The following is a 13278-nucleotide window of genomic DNA, read 5'->3' as shown; positions in this document are numbered from 1 at the left end:
CTAATGGATATCTGCTCTCCCAGACTATCTGTCCTTTAGGGTCCTAATATGATACGCAAACTAACAGTGACAGCGTTTTTGTGGTACTTCCATTTCCAACAGCTTTTCATCTCACTATGTGTGTATAGTTTCTGGTTGGTATTCAAAATCCCCCGAATCAACTCATATTACAACTTTCTTTCATTCTTCACTATTTTCACATCCTCATGACTTTTTCAGCCCTGACAAAGGTGTTAACACTGTATTTGCAGTGACAAGCCACAGGACAGGGCAATGTTTTCTACTGTTCTAAAACTCTTAAGAAAAAACTCTATGAAAATGTGCTAGTTCGGATGACTAGTGCATGTCACATTCCTAACCTTCTTTTAATTTGCCTTTTCATTTTTACAACTGACATTCTCACTCCAGATCCCTCCCTTGGGTTTCTACAAGTACAAGCCGGAAGATTTTTTGCCCAACGTTGAATATTTTTATTATACCCTTTCTATTACTATAGTATATTTTTGTAATTATTGATAGTTATAAGAAACAAAAGAAAGTGCAGGGACCGTCCAAGCAGATCTTACATTCCATGTATTTTAATTTCTGTGTTTTAACAGTAGCTCTGAAGAGTCACAGTAATTGTATTCCTATGCAAGGAGTTACGCAGAGACCTGCATATATAATTGTTTCTGCTGTCCTTGCTGAGGTAGCCCCAGCTTTACTGCTGCATTACAATTCAGCTCCTGCACCTCCGTCTCACATAGCATGTGCCTGTGTGCTCCAAAGCCAGTTGTGTGTTTCCTGAGTTGGCAAGAGTGCAAGTGCAGATGCAAGAGATTTATTCTCTGAGGGAAGACAGCTTTTCAGCTACTTTCAGATAAATGCTAAGTGTGTAGGCTTTGAATCCAGCTAATGAATTCAGTGTGTGCACTAGAACAGAGGCCTGAAAGGACCACCTGGGTCACCAATCCCCAATAACTGCAGGCAAACATATAATAAATGTTAAGAGCAAAATGTCCTGCAGGAGATCAGAGTCTGCCCTCTCCATTCACTGCGCACCATAAAGTAACGTTCTTCAAAAACACACACACTTACCAAATGATGAACTCCTTAAGGGGATGAGCTCAAAAGCCTCAAACATTACAGTGTAGGACGTGGGAAGTGGCAGAGGGTAAAAGTGATGTGCTAGCACTCAGAGGATGCGTTACACAAAAACATCCACAATAGCCCATGGGACTGGTCCAACATAAACAGATACTGTTTTCATGTCCTAGCTGTGTTTGGAAAGCCCCTCATCTCTTTGGTTACATGCCTTCTAATTTCCAGTCAAAACATATTCAAGACATACTTATTAAATCCACTTGATTTTGCATCGGTATTGCATTCGATTCCCTCACTTATACTTCAACCCTGAGTATGTATTTAAAAAGCGAACAGATCTTTGTTTTGTTACAAAAGCACTTAGCGCCACTCAGTCCTCTAACAGGGAGGGATGGAGGCACACCACGCTGGTACTCATCCTCCTGTACAATTCCCCAGGTGGAAACGTATCACCTTCTAATGACAAGAAACCAAAGCCTAGGCCATGTGTAAACGAGCCCTGTAGAACTGTGCAGGCACTTCCCTGGTCCTGCTGGCCAAGCGCAGCCTGCAGTCACTTCCAGAAGTTCTGCTGTTGTTCCTACACACGCCCCCAGGGAGTTCCCAGGCCTTCGGTGCTTTTCCATCCCAAGGAACACACTACTCTAATTAATCCTGCATGCCATCCTTCCCATCCTCCAAACTTTCCTTGCTGTACCTTTTTGAGACGCAGGAACAGAGCTGTATACCACTCAAGCAGCAAAAGAAACACATGCTTACAGGGTAGCCACCTGCTATTTTCAGTATATTTTGGTATCTGCTTTTATAACCGCTATTGAAACTAAAGTTAATATTTTTCATAGAAGAACCCTTTCCTACTTCACAGCACTTTCCGTGCCCCAGATTTTCCCGGGTCAGTGGATGGCACTGGTCACTCAGCACTCATCAGCTCCTGTGTGGGATTTTTGTCTCCCTCACTTCACACCCACCTACGCTGAATTTCACCTGCCAGTGCCTTGCCCAGCCACTAAGTTTTGCAGAATCCTCCTGCAGTTTTTTCACAGTCAGCAGTCATCTTTACTGCTCTGAATAAAAGCATCATCAGCACACTGTTATCTTTTCCAGTTCGTTTATCAGTGGAGTATCACAGGTTTCAGCACAGATTCTTCCGAGACCCCGCTAGTGTCATCTCTCACTCAGAAAACTGATCATTTAGTCCTACCTTCTGTTTCCTATCTTCAGACCGATTTTTCGTTTATCTGAACAGCTTTCCTTTTATCTGACGGAAGCGCAGCTCCTAAGCATATGATAATAAAGTAGAGCTTTCTCATCCTTTTGGCTTTAATCACAGGTTGGTCACAGAGCAGAGCTGAGCCCTATTTCCCTAGGTAGGGCCCAGCGTTGGGTTCATTTGCTCCCTTTTACCAGCACGACTCCAGTTTGCCACAAATCTGGGGCTGCTAATTGGGATGGGATTCTCCAAAAGGCTCTTTTCTCCTTTTTCTCAGTGGTTTCAGGGTTACTCAACTCTTCTCCTGTAATGTGTTCCACTGCACTGCTCGCTCCCACAGCCAAAACCACACACTTTTATTGGGCAGATCCTCGGAACCTGAAGTTTAAAATCCAAGAACTTCTCTTACTGGAATGTAGAGAATGCAAGTACCTAGGATCTACATTATTTAGAATAAATTGGGACTCGCTGGTGAGCTGATGTTAAAGAAAACTTTTTAGATTATTAAAGGTTCAGCTGAGAGATAAGATGTTGCTTTTGTAAAAACAACCAAAAAAGGTGAGTTTACATATGCTGAATCCCTCGTTTGTAGCAAAAAAATCATCTGTTACTAGTCCCTAAAAGAATGGCAGTGTGCTTATTAGTATTAGATTTTCCTGTCTTTGTTACACTAATCCACAGAGTCCACAGAAGGTTCCCACACAATATTTGTGTCCTCCACAATATCACAAGAGTATGAAAAAATCATATCAAAATGTTGTGCCAAGGTTACTAAAGGAAATACTGCATAGAGCTGGTCACAAGGCCTTATCCTTCAGTAATACTTCTAAGAAGTCTCTTGCAACCTGTAACTCACCTCCCAGCACATCCCACCCTAGTCCCCTCTTTACCCAGTTTCTTATCTGCCTGAGCCAGCTTCTTATAATTCCTGTATTAATCTGCACCATCTCCACTTTAAATAATCATTTCCTTTGGGAACTGTACTGAATGAATGCTTCCTTGATATCTAGGCAGCTTAAGCTCACTGCATTACTGTAGTCTGGGACGTTCACCTCCTCAGCAAAAAGAAGCATGAAGTTAGCCTGACAAATTCTCCTTCTGATCACAATTTTGTATTTTATCCCACTTTTCACTTTGATGATATTCTTGATTACTCTGCGTTCAAAACTTGTCCTAAGGCATTACACAATGTTGCAATAACCTAATTTGCATGTACTTGGGGGATTTTTATTTTTAACTCTTTTGGCACATACGTTAGTATGCACCAGTCAAAGGCATTATCCCCATATTGCAACATACATTAAGAGTTTTTACTACTGGACTCCTGTGGCCAGAGGTAAAATCTGAAAAGTAATTCGTTCAGTTCCTACAACAGAGGTAACTAGTAAAAACGACAGTTTTCCTATCCCTTACCCATCCGTACATAAACCACACAGACCCAGCAAAAACAACTCTCCTCTTGGTAGGAAGAAACAACTCAACTGGTCATTTGGTATTCCAGTGTGGTTTTGCATTTTACTCCTTCAAGGGCAGTGTTATACCAATAGCAGAGCATTTAGAAGTGGAACAGAAGTACTGACAAGAGAAATGCACTGGGAAGAATTAGTTGATGTCATTTTTAGAACAACTGCTTAACATTGCTCGTTAGGTTTTTAATTTGATAGCAGTTCATACTTCATTTGTGTTTTCCATAGCAAATAATATTTTTTTTCCACTGAAGTTTACATCACCAGCAGAGTTCACTGCAACATGTCAAGGAAAAAGGAATCTGAAGTAATTCCACCTTCTCTTACCTTGCTGCTCTTTGTCTGAAATCCCAGAAAAAAATTTACAAGTGAAAACACGACTTGAGGAGAGGGAACTCAGGTCATTGTACGTATTTCCAACAAAAAGAACCACCTTTTCCCTGTGGTACAACAGAGCTGCTGAGCTGATTCCCATCTTGTGATTCAAATCAACACTTTAATTCTTGGTGACATGGAGAGTACAGCAGACACCATTCCAAGAGCTTCCTATGGATAGATTTTCAATCACTTCCCCACAACATTTTCTAAGTTAATCTTTGAAGGACATGGTTTACAGACACAAGTACATTACAGAAACATTATTCCCATCATACGACTCTATACAGATATTTCAACATATTCCTACTAAACTTAAAAAACAAACAAACAAACATAAAACCACCTAGAAGTTAAGAAATGTAAGTTAAAAAAAAAAAAAAAAAAAAAAAGTAGTTTTCAGGAAATAATAGCAGTAGAAAAAGTGGGAAATAAAAGCAACAACCTTTCCAGAGGCGGACCGAGCTTCCAGGAAATGCAGGTAATTAAATAGATTACTGGAGAGTGTATTTTGGAAAATGCTTTTACCAAAAGCACGCCCATATTAAAAGCAAAATTATGGTACCTTAATTGCACTTCTCAGCTGTTGCTGTTGAGATCATATGTTGATTTCCTGGAAAACAGAAAATACAGAATTAATCATGCTCATTATTTAAATGACGATTAATAACAACATCTAGTATCACACATTTTTTCTTTACTAAAATGGGTTTAAGCCTACAAAAGATACAGAGAAGAGCAGAATACAGTTTTTGATATCTGCTATTTTATTCCTGATAAAGGCAGCTTCGAATAAGAAAAATAACAAGAAAACAATGCCTGAGGTTTTCACTGAAGTAGTTTACATATTTCTATGAAGGCTGCCAAGAAGAAACCAATGAAAAATCCACAATAACTTTCTTTTATAGTATCTACCATAAAATATATCTATCAGGCATTTATCTGTAATTTCTTTCTACTCATATATGTTCCCTGTCATTCCCCAACCTAAAACATTTAACAATAAAACCTGTAGGGCACCTGTTTTTCCCTCTGGAGGAATCTCTCAGGCCTCCCCCTGGTAGCCTCTGGTGCCAAACTTTCCGAAGTGTGCCTGCTTACTGCCTACCTGTCACCATGGTGGTACGTGAACAGAGCTGTTTGGAGAGTTTACTGAGTTGTTCAGAAAATTTGATGGCAAGTTCCCCATACTTAACATAATTCAGCCCTGAACGTTTCCTGACGTAAAGCCCAAAATTGAAATCTGAAGCTACAGAATTGCACGTGGTCCCCTTTGCAGACCAGGCATGCGGAGTGCACCTAAACCAAGCCTCTTTCAGACAGCTCCAGAATTAAGGAGTCACAGCACAAGTGGCACAACTGTCTTCTACAGGTGGGCCAAGCTCCACTTGATCCACTCCACGAAAATCACAGGGACGAAGTTGAGTCAAGGCATCTGAACAGGACCTTCACTTTGGCTGGATGTTTCAAACTCTTAGTGGTTAGCTTTGAAACTGAATTGTATAGTTGCTGGGATCATTTCACCTTTCTCAGGAAAATCCAGATCTTCACTAAGAGAGCATCTGTCAGCATTATCTTCAGGCAATTTCATGTGAAGCAAAGCCATTTTGCAGGTTGCTGTTTTCTCTCTCATTTAAGCATTCGTTAGTTATCTATGTAATAGGACTCAATTGGTTGGAATATTCAAAGAGCTATGACTCAAGCATAAAACAACAAAACTTATTCTCAGGCTGTTAATTGTCAGCACAGAAGCTATTCATTACATTTGAGTTTGCCAGTTTGCCATGCACTTACAGCAGAAAAGAGGCAAATTTAGGTGCAGTCAGTTTGCTTTGCATTAACTGAAACTGTTGTTTTGTTCTGAAGTGGAACAAATGCACAGTAGGTTGGGTAGTAAGGATTTGTAAAATAACTCAAGGCTTCTTAAGATTGATGGAAGTTTGTGGACGCTCGTGGATATTGTACTGACTCCAAACAAAATGTCACGTAACGGCAAACAAATTGGCATTTTATTAGCCTTCAAAAACATTTTTAAATAAAAATGGGTAAACTTCACTAAGAGGGCACTGTGTGCGAGTGTAGTAGTATGTAAATTTTTCCCAGAATAGGTCAGACTGACCAAATCCATTCTCTCCTTCTAATATATAAAATGTATACACAAAAAGAAGAAAAAAATTAAAAAAAAAAAAGGAAAAAAAAAAAGCAGAACAAACCCAAGCAATAAGCAACTGCAGCTGATTACAACAAAAATCTGCTTATATTTCTGAAGCAATCAAACAGTTCTACTTAAATATATATAAATACTGCTTCCAGCAGGTAAACATATTATTCAAACTACTCCTAAACAACACATATTTTCTTCTTGGTAAAAAACTGGGGGTGGGAGGGCAGCTGCTCAGAGAGCCTGTGCACTGCTCAGTATGAAATCCCAGATGGCTCTGGATGGTTAGCATTAATTCCACCAAAATAATTACATATTTCACCCCCAAAACCCTACAGCATTAAGGCTGCGGTTAGTTTGCCCAGAGAATGCCCAGCCTTCCTTCGTGCATAGGAACACCACAAATTGCATCACCATGGGAACGAGGCTCACCACTTCCTTTACCAACAACCTAATGCCTGTGGCCAGCAGATTTTAAGATCAACGATCGTCATTTTACATCTGTGTAATGAAGATGCATCGTGCCCAGCGCTGTTCGCGTGCTGCGCAACGCTATTCCTCACGCTCATCAAGGGCTTTTAGCTCTGCGTATTATCTTCCAGAAACATAAGCTGTTCAGATTGTGGTTGTTTTGAATTTTAACACGAAAAAGAGCGATGCTTCATCCCTGGAGACAAGACCTGGGGATCCCTCAGCTAGCAGGGCTGATGCAGTTATGCAGCATGCAGCCATTCAGCCCCGACACCAATGTCCTAGCAAGGACTGGACAGACATTTGGCCTCTTATTTCTTCCCTGGCCTTGCAGTGATGCAGGAAGCAGTGAAAGGCGTTCTGAAATCCTGCTGCCATCTTCCCTTGCCATCCTTGCCAGCAGATGTATACATTGCTATTAAATTAGAGGAAGCACAAATTGCATGTTTGTGTAATCATTTCAAAATATTTTGCTGACTAAATACATTTTCCAGGCTGTAATTCAAGACTTGCTTAATTTCTACCATTGATAACTGCCTGAAAAACAAATCTTGTCATTAAATCTGAAACAATTTTTCAGTAAATTTCAAACATCTTAGTGTTGTGTTTGTGGGTTTTTTTTTTTTTTTTTGAGAAAAGCTTTCCACTTCTTTCTTAGTAACACAATAAAATATTTCACCTGTAGGAGAAGAAAAGGACAAGTTTGAGAAGAGGTAAGGTACAGGCAACTCTGCTCTTGAGAACACCCACGAGTAATGTCAAAGCCCAAAAGGACAGGTTCAAACTGCAGCTCTGCCCAGATGCTTGCAATTTTTCATTTTATGAAGACTGATGAAATTGATGGGTAAGTACAAATGCCTCTAGTATATAAGAGATTCACTTCTCAGGCTTCCTGAAATAGGTTCCTGACCTTTTTCAATAGACATCTGCTGACTCTTCTGGCAAGTTGGTGTTGCGAGCTTTCAACGTTCAGGACTTGGGTCTTTGATCCAGTGAAGCTGGTTCTATTTTCCTTCATGCTGAAGGACTCACTACCTCTGTGCATGTCTGTGTTCGTTCAGTTTTAATTGGCAGATCTAGGCACTGCTTAGGTACAGCCTGCTGAAGACTGGCAGTATTTTTCCCAACTTTGTTTTACTGAACACAGCCAACTGCAGACAGTGGTAGCCACGGGCAGGAATAAGGTGCAACCACATTTGGGGATGGGAAGCAGGTACCCGAGCAGAGGCAGCAGCAACAGGGATAAACCCAAGGGCACACCAAACTGAGGTGGAGCAGAACTGACCTTAAAATTCAGAGAATGAAAAATTCTTTGCTGTAAGGTCAATATTCCAAACAAGGAGCCATGTGGGCAGATCAGGAAACCAAGAGCAGGAACTGGGACTGGGCAAGTAGGTGCCCGAGGAGGACCAAGCCCAGAGAGCAGGAGACAGACGCAGGTGCCAAGGGCTAAAATGCAGGATCCCTGAGCACCGCAGCGCTAACAGCCTGAGAAAAGGGACCTGGCACAGGGTAGAAAAAGCTGACAAAGCGGCACAGTGGCCAAATTGTCTCTTTCCCAGTTTTGTTGGGCTTCCTGGTCCCTACTCCCTGAGGAGGACGTCCACAGCAGGACTGCAACCCTAGAGCTCATAGGCCAGGCCAGGCTGCCTCACAGCAAGGTACTCAGAGATGGCAAGGTGATGATTTCCACCCCACCTTCTGGTCAGTATGGCACTCTTCATCCCTTCCCTCCTGATGCTGCTGCGAGGCACCTGGCTGAGCTGTGCCAGGCTCCACTGCTATATAACAGAACACAAAACAAATCCGTGTCACATATCATACTGCAAAGTGAGGGAAATGCTGCTCACCTCCACCTGGGCCCCTCTGACCTCCTCCAAAGCTCCTGGCCCCAGATGCCCTTCACACCCTCACCTGCTGGAGGAACTGGTGGGACAGCAGAGCCCTCACCACCAGCACCTCACAATGCTCCCTGCCAACTAGGCCCCCAGCCCACCACGTTGCCTTCACCTGCAGCTCTCCTCACCTCTTCCCTTTCACTAAAATAAATGACTCAGAAGTACTTTTAAAAGGTATCTTAAAAAATCAGTACGAAGAGCAGCGTTATCAAAACTGGCTAAGGAATGTGAGTTCACATCTGTGTGAGGTGAGAATCCTACACCTCTCAGACATCTTTGAAAGTTACCACCTTTAAGTAGGAAAACGTTGCCTGCAGTGACCGTTACAATACATGATTTCACACGTAACATCTAAGCAACCTCCATCTCCACACTTCTCTCAACGTACAATATCGAATTTCTGTGCAGCTAGGATATATTCAGTATGTCAAAAAATTGAGGAATATTTAACATGTCTTTAAATACTCACAAAACCTGCTCTCTGCAGAGGCTAACCACTTTTTTCTCCCTGCTCACAAGGAAAATCCAAGAACCAATATCACTAAGTAGCTTTGGGGTGCAGGGAGCTGATTTGCTTTGCAAATATTTTTCTCCTCTCCTGTAGGAAAAATGCTTGATTCTGCCTACAGAATATGTGTAAATGGAAGTTTTTATCATGAAAAATACTAATAAAGCAATATTCTTTACAACAACTAAAACTTACCTATTCTATTTGTAAGTAGATATCCTCACCTGTTAGTAAGAAAACTTACAGGTGTTGTTCCTAAAAAAAACTCTTAGAAAACCACCATCATCTAAAAGTCTCCATCATCTATTAATAATATGCAATGAATATTACTCTGGCATTTTTATTATAACTTTGTTAAGTTCGAGGAATGAAAACTTGATTTACTGCAATCCTTTTCTGGAAAATCAGATGAGTCATGTTTCTTTTGGCATTGGAAAGTAAACTCGAGTCAAAGTGATTTGTTTTACCATTACTTCTTGGTTCCTATCTAAAATTTCATCTATATTTATGTCAGCCTCGTTTTAATGCATGTAAATGTTGGTTTCACATAGCTGGTGAAACCTGGTTGACTGAACACAGGAGCAGCAATAAAATTCCAAAACTATAATCCCAGTTTTAATTTTTTTTTTTCAGTTTCCTGTACTCTGTGCAACACAAACTCAATACACAGCTCAACTGCATCTGAAGTACACGTGGATAATATATTATTAATAAACACCCCCCTCCCAGTAACTTTTAAAAAGCCTTTCTGAATATTTTTCCTAAAGGCAGATAACTCAAAATTTCAGTGCCTTGGAAAAGGTTTACTTCTGGGGAGGATTTAATTTTTCTGCAAGGGATTGCATGTTTATTGCCTCTATTGAAGAAATCGATAAAACAGCTGTGTTTGTTCTGTAGCCCTCATAAGCCACTGTAGCGTTTTACACTGCCTCACACCTCATCTCTTCAGGCACTGCTTTCTTTGACCAGATGTCTCATTGTATAATACAGTGCACTTTACAAAGTCATATAAATAATCTCAACAATCAACAGCCATGTTCCATCATACCCACAGCTTGCTGCAGAAATTGTTAGGCATAGCACTACAAGGAACACCAGATGAGAAGACATCCCTGGCAATAGCTACAGTTAGGTACAGACCTGAGGAGACCTTCCACGTTCCTAGATGGACATTAGCTAGTACCATATTCAAAAACATATATATTTTTTATCTTATTTAAGAAATACTTCAGTTAGTCAGCTCTTCTTACAGAAACATTCTCCAAAAACGGTGAATTGCTGCAAGTTTTAAGAGGCTGTCAGACAGCTCCTCTTTCCCTACAACTCTCCCCCCTTCAGAAAGGCAAGTCACCTCCAGACAGACTTCCCTAAAACCAGGCAATGTTAGAAATCTGGCCCTGGGACAAGCTAATCACTGTGACACCTCTGAGTCCAGCATCCTTCTATTATATCAGACACTTACGGAAAAAGCAGTAAAAACTAGACATCAAACTTGTCAGATTTTTTGAAACCCAAAGTGGGGTTCATGATCCAAGCTACAGGTTACATTGCTTCACCATGGCAATCTGTAGTCTGTGAAAGCCCTGCCGTGGGATGATTTAATCAGTTTAGAAATATCACAAAAGAGAAGACCATAAAATGTTCTCAGGAGACATAAGAAAAAGTGGGCAGAATTTCATGGTGTTTGGAATGCTTCCCAGAAACGTAAAGGACAAACAATTAAGGTACATGTACATGCACACGCAATCCATCAGTAGTGCCTCTCCCCTTCGGTTTCTCTCAGCTCGTCATCTCCCGTTCTTGCAGAAAACTCTGCCACTCTCCTGGTTTCTCCTGCTCTGCTCTAAGGACCATTCTCTGACTGACACTTTCTGTTCTTTACTACCCCAGTTACAGAGCTGGTTTACAAGTCAGTAATGATTACATACACTGATCACTTCCCTCTAAAGACCCAAGATATCATCTATGAGCTGTGAGTACAAACGTAACTCTCATGCTTTTTTAAAGCATACAAAAAAAAAAAGCAGCCAAGGTTTGGAGTACAGATTCTCCAAATATGCCCCCGGATGAATCCATCCCCCAAATGACAGAGGGGAATTCCTCTCCTCTGCTCTCTGCCCACACTGTAACAGGATTTAGCCAAAAAGCATTGTGCACTCACCCAGCAGCCTACCCCATCCTTCCTCGTGGTGTAATGCATCTGCAGCGTGTTGTTGAAGAAATCGGCTGTACCCTTGTTGGGGGAACGGCACCAAGTGTCACTGCAGACCAGCAACAGAGAAGTACCAATATCCCCTGTATCTCTTCTTTTGCCTTCATCTCCCTCATGAGGGAAGCTATGTGCTTTCAGAGTATGTTCTTTGCTGCACGTTACAGGAGATGGCATTTAGCTAACACAACACAGGACGCTTCCTTCCTCCGTCAGCACCATCAGGGCCCAGAAAACCCTTGTTCCATTCAGAGGATGTCTTACTGCACAGAACAGATGGATCCTTCAAAACACAGGAGGGCCCCAATGCTTTGACATAAGGAGAAATGCAGGCAATATCTTTTACTATTCTTTTGCTTACTCAAGCTGGAAAGGCTTTGGCTCAATTACTACCGACTCCTTTATCAAAGCATAAAATCTGGCGCCCGCCCCTTCCAACAAAACGCTCTGAATTCATGGGGAGAGCAGTTGGAGAGAAACTTAGGGAGAGGACGAGACAGCAAACCCATCTGTGCCCAGCTCTGGCAGTGAGGAGCTGCCTGTGCCCACGTCTCTCCCCACCATGGTCCTGCCGGGCGCGGGGCCACCGGCGTGCTCTGCTGTCTGCTTCCACCACAGGGGAACACATTTAACTGCTGGGTTGGGATCACTGGGCTCTGAAACTGAGAAGTTTCATGGGCTCTGGTGATCGGCTCCATTGTGAGCTTTGCAGAAATGATCAAAAGCAGGGTGATGTCCTCGGCAAACAGCCTGAGATTCCTGAAAACTAGGACAGAATCTAGGCTCTAGCATTAATACATCATGGCCAAATTAAAGCTTAACAATGCACAAGCTGCTCAGATTTGTATTGAAATATGACAAACAAATGTCAAAAACAGAGGAGGTCTCAAGATGCCATTAAGTCTTACTTTTTAGATTTTCTCCCTGAAGACTACAGGACTGGGCAGTCAAGGGCTTTGCTTTACCACTCAGCTAAGAATACCTGGCTATAAATTTATGTTTCCCATCAAAGGAATTTCAGAATTGAAAAGTCATAAGAAATGCTCTTCTTGTCCCATTTCCACTTCTGGGGTTAACTTATGCAAATATTAATTTACAGTCAAACTAATTTTTATAAATGGTTTACATAAGCAGCTCTTCAGTCAATAAATTAACGCTGTCATTTTAAAACATTTACAGGCCTTGTTTATGTTACTTTGTTAATTTTATTTTAATTTAGTATTGATTAATAGCTCCATGGCTATAAAGTGTTTAAACAGTTATAACTCTTAATTGTGCCATAGCATTGCTTAATAAAACAATACACTATTGGGACTAAATCAAATTAAATTAATCTGTTACCTTCTTTTATGGGTAATTTAGTGCACAGATAAAAGCGGTCAAGGAGTTGTTTTCATGGCAAGTAGCCTAAGAAAACCTGCATACATTGGGGCTGGGAGCCCAAATCCACCCAGCATCTCCTCACCCACAGCCACCCTAGAAAGGTGCCTTTCTTTAGCCCTATTAGCTATGCAGAGCCACTTTATGTTTGGCATTGCTTAGTATTTGTCACAACTAAATCAGGGTTTAATTATTTCACGTCATTTCTTCATGTGCCAACATCGTTTAACATCATAACCCTGTCCTTGCCAAGATGCTTCCAAACCTTTCTGAAGCTGGTCCCATCCACACCTTTGCAACTCTAGTCGGTATTACGCCACAAGTCAATGAAGAAAAAGAATTAAATTTGTCAGCCTCACACTTAATACTTGTTAGAAGCCCATGGCAAACTTGCAAACACTCCTGAGTGACAGCACACACATAAGGCAACAAGGTCTGCATCCACCCATGACCACACTAGGGGTTCCTACCTTACCTCAGATCTCCCACATTTGCTTCTGAGAATAGTAGACAGAGA

General features: G+C 41.4%; 1 protein-coding gene across 1 annotated transcript in view; it reads right to left on the bottom strand.

The window, feature by feature from the left end:
* PCDH15 (protocadherin related 15) overlaps positions 1-11436 on the bottom strand; it is a 477232-nt gene extending 465796 nt beyond the window's left edge. Inside the window, 2 exon segments of the mRNA XM_032191027.1 lie at positions 4700-4747; positions 11334-11436. The gene's annotated coding sequence lies outside the window, so the exon portion shown is untranslated.
* Positions 11437-13278: the final 1842 nt, after the last annotated feature.

This window comes from Aythya fuligula, chromosome 7 (assembly GCF_009819795.1).
Source record: "Aythya fuligula isolate bAytFul2 chromosome 7, bAytFul2.pri, whole genome shotgun sequence".
NCBI lineage: Eukaryota > Metazoa > Chordata > Aves > Anseriformes > Anatidae > Aythya > Aythya fuligula.
The sequence above is the reverse complement of the archived record's forward strand: the minus strand, read 5'-3'. Positions and strand labels throughout refer to the sequence as shown.